Source organism: Morone saxatilis, unplaced genomic scaffold (genome assembly GCF_004916995.1).
Source record: "Morone saxatilis isolate NCDOM2014 unplaced genomic scaffold, NCSU_SB_2.0 Contig24, whole genome shotgun sequence".
NCBI classification, from domain to species: domain Eukaryota; kingdom Metazoa; phylum Chordata; class Actinopteri; family Moronidae; genus Morone; species Morone saxatilis.
This window is the reverse complement of record NW_023339807.1, coordinates 1,919,460-1,923,530: the sequence shown is the minus strand read 5'-3', so window position 1 is coordinate 1,923,530 and position 4,071 is coordinate 1,919,460. Positions and strand designations below refer to the sequence as shown.

General features: G+C 39.3%; 1 protein-coding gene across 1 annotated transcript in view; it reads right to left on the bottom strand.

Annotated features, from left to right (window-relative positions):
• Positions 1-4,071, bottom strand: part of tsnare1 (T-SNARE Domain Containing 1) — a gene marked incomplete in the record, with an annotated part of 179,588 nt that overhangs the window by 168,572 nt on the left and 6,945 nt on the right.

Sequence of the window (4,071 nt, the reverse complement as noted above, 5' to 3'; positions counted from 1 at the left end):
TTTTCCACTTCATCTTGGGCCATCAATTAAATTCCAAATGACAGTCTGGGAGAGGTGCTAGTATTCTGACAGTCCAAGTGTGGAAATGGCACTACTGGGACTGGACACTCCGGATCTTAGATCAGACTTTGTGCCTGCAGTGACACTGTGAAAATTACATAAACTGTTGCAAGTAGAACTTTTCACGTCCTCATCTTTATGTTTAGGCCGGACACATGAGTAATTACAAAGAGACAACACAGACACCGCAGCTCATTATCTGCATTCTGTTGTTCTATCACTCCATTCTCTGGGGAGAGTAGACCATGGCATCTCTATGCCCTTGCCAATACTTTGTGGAACAAACAAAGTTGTGAGGCAGAACCAGGAACTAATTTCATTAGCGGCTGCCATTTGTGACTGATTACAGGCTGTTCTCAGTGGCTGGCAAGCAGGTCCAAAGTTCTGTGAGGTTAATAACCAGTAACAATCAATTACTTAAGCAATCTGATATGATCAATGGGGTTTCCAATCCGGCAGACAGCAAGATGAGTAGCGAAATACGATAAAACCTCAAACATGCTAAATGCTCTCCAGCAGCACCAAGTTGCAGCTGAACTGTTCCCAAAGGCTTAAATGAAGAACTCTCAAATGTATAACTTAATAAAAATTTAAAATTTGAATCTCCATTTTGTTTCAACAAAGTTGCTCAAGCAAGACTGTCTAACATAGCACCGCCACAACAGAGCACAACCCACACAGGAAAAATTGATGTCTAATGAATAAAGAACTAAAGATTAGACATTAGGGCGAAACAATGAGCAGAAAGCATATTAAAACAAAACTCCCGGGCAGAGGTTGGACCACAGTGCATCTGCATTGTCAAAAAAAGAGAACAGTGCACCAGCAGCATCTTAATTAGTATACTATCAGCCATCAGTAGGCTTCCCCTGTATTGCTGTGCATCTCCGTCCACATCAGGACTGATTATTCTAATGATGTCTAAACCTCTGTCCGGCCATTATTCACACATCAGAGAGCCCGGCCTTGTTATCTCTGACGGCAAGGCCTCTTGTCTCCCTGAATTTACAAATTAAATCCAGAAGAGGCTCCTTTCCCTTTCTTTTCTGTCCTTAAAGGGTCTCAGTTGCCATGTAGTATTTAAGTCACTTACTTGAGCTTTTAGGTAAGCTACAATGCTCATTTTCAACATCCTTCTCTGACTGACAGGAAGAAAATCTTTGCATTCTTGTCAGATATTTTGTGTCATAACAAGACTAAAGGTCTGTCTAAGATATTCTGTGTGCAATGTAGATATTTTGGCCTTAGGTCTTAGAGGAAGGCTCATGGAGTGTCCAAAATAGGGTCACACTCCAGTAAGCATTAATAGTGCTCAGTGAATTCATTAATTAAAAAAAAATTAAAAATATCAAAAACAATCTCCCACACACTAAAAATGTCTGTGTTTCTGCTCCCACGCCATTCTGTGTTTTTTTCTCCATGTTCCTATGGATAATTGAACTACAAACTATTACATATTGAAATGGCTTACGAGTGTCATAATTTCTTGTTTCGCCTCTCATTACACTGTCCGAGTCTGCCAGTCGTGGAAGCAGTACCGCTACTCAATCCAACTCCCTGCTTCGCACTGCCCCCCAAAATTACTGTGCACGCAGCCATAACCGCCCACTCGTCCCCTCCCTTCCCAACCATCTTGTTGGTCGATTGGCTGAACTGGTTTGTTGTAAGTTTTGGTGCACAGCGCCTGCGCCCGCCCTAAGTTTTGTTGACGTTTAACCGAGCCCTTGTGTTGTCCTCCCGAAAGACCGGGTTTTTTTCACAGTGTATTCAGGGGGCAGGCAGCTAGCGGATCAAGGAGAGATGCCTACGATTTGAGAAAAAAATTAAATCGCGCTGAAACCATGCAAGATCGCATAGTACACCTTTAAAGAGGGCTGGATCCATTAACTATCCACTGTATTTTGTCTATTACTAAATGACATGCTTGTTGAAGAGATTTAATCATGTTGAAAAATAATCATGTCATGGGCCAGAGTGATCCAAATACACGCCAAAAAGATAAATATTCAGTTAAAATCAGTGCAGGTCTGCACATGTTGTGATTTGGAAGGTGTGCATGTTAGCTCCTCTGCAACCTTCAGCGACCTACAGTTTCCCATAACACCCTATACTGTGTAGGTTTGCAGAGATATTTACAGATAAATCTAATTCCAATTTAACGCATTGCCCAGGAGGCAGATTAAAGAAAAAACCCTTATCACTGATTCTTAACCTGGGGTACCTATATGCCAGGGGGGGTACTTGTTCTGTTACCAGGGGGTACATGGATACTACAATTAATGATTTGATTGAAAAATACATCTACATATTCAGTCAACAATTAAATTAAGTGTCATTGCAATTAATATTGCATCAAAATTAGTTAGTAAGTGATCAGAGATTAAATAGTTAACTAAGGGACAAGGCAACGATACATAATACGAGGTTAAAATATTTTACCATTGACTATTATATCCAATTTTATCTCATAAATAGTCATATAGTTTGAAATAATTTAAAATAAGCACATTTGTAAGATGAGTAGCCCTTCATTAACACCACCAGTTATGTTCCAAAACGCTATGGTATAAAAGAAACAGCCAATGGGTCTCATGCAGGAAGAAGTATATGTACTAATTTGATTTTATTTTCACCAACAGGGAAGTGGCTCCATTCTGGTCCGAGCATCTACTAACAATTATGAGCGTTTCAACCCAAAATTAATTGGTTCGTAACCCAAAAAGTTGGCATGTCGTTTTTTTTTATTTTTTTTATTGATAGTCACAGCCAAAGATAGTGTGTAGAGTGTATCGCCCTCTGTTGATGATGCATCCTTGATTACAATGGTTCCGCTCAAAACTGGTGGAAAGGTGGTCTGGATCACTAGATAACACCAATGTTCCAACACACTCAAACAGAACCAATCCAAGAACCAGAGCTAATTTGATGGACAAGTGGTATCAGTGGCTCAGCAAACTCCATCTGCTGAGAGAGACAGTCAAAGTTCTCAAGAAGAAAGTGGCCCTTGAGAAATCAATTAGTCAATTAGTTTTGAATGAAAAGTGTTCCTATCTAGAATTTCTCAATATTGAGAAATCCAAGATAGGAAAGAAGTGAGATTCTCTCTTGATCTCCTCACATACATTGACTCAGCGATCTAACCAAACTGGAACATGAATGACAGTTACAGGTCAGAGCTATATGACATTTTTATTATATAGATTTGTTTCCCTGTTGAAAAGTACACATTGTAGGGAAATATACATTGGCACTGGGAGAATGTTTACTGTTGCCTGTATGATGATGGATATTAAAATTTGGTCTTAGTGTTATCACTGCTGAAATAATCACACAATACCAAGCAACAGCAAATTATGAACGCAGTGTGACTGTGACTGTCTGCCAAAGGATGATCGTGTATTTGTACAAACACCATAGCAGATGGCAGTTCTGAATGGAAGCCATATGTAAACATTATTCACAAATGTGATGGAGGCTGTGGATCTCATGTCATGCTGACACAGCTGAGCGTCAGGGTGTGTCCCGTGTGGAGATTTCAATAGTGCACACCAACCATAAATTGTGCTGAAGAAATGTGCTGTCCTCATATGACAACAAGAAATGTTTCATAATTGCAGTGTATAGGAGAATTTGGGGTAAATGGGTCAGAAGACATAGACGGTTGAGGTTTAAGATTCATGTCATGGTTTGAGCAAATCAATACAAAGAGAAACATAATGCAAGGGGCACTTCCTACAGTGCATCCAGAAAGTATTCACTTTTTCCACATTTTGTTATATTACAGCCTTATTCTAAAATGGATTAAATTAATTAGTTTCCTCAAAATTCTACACAAAATACCCCATATAAAGTTTTTTTTTAATTTCTGCAAATTTATTAAAAATAAAAGTGCCATGGCACTCAAAATTTAGCTCAGGTGCATCCTGTTTTCACTGATCATCCTTCAGATGTTTCTACAACTTAATTGGAGTCCACCTGTGGTAAATACAGTTGATTGGACATGATTTGGAA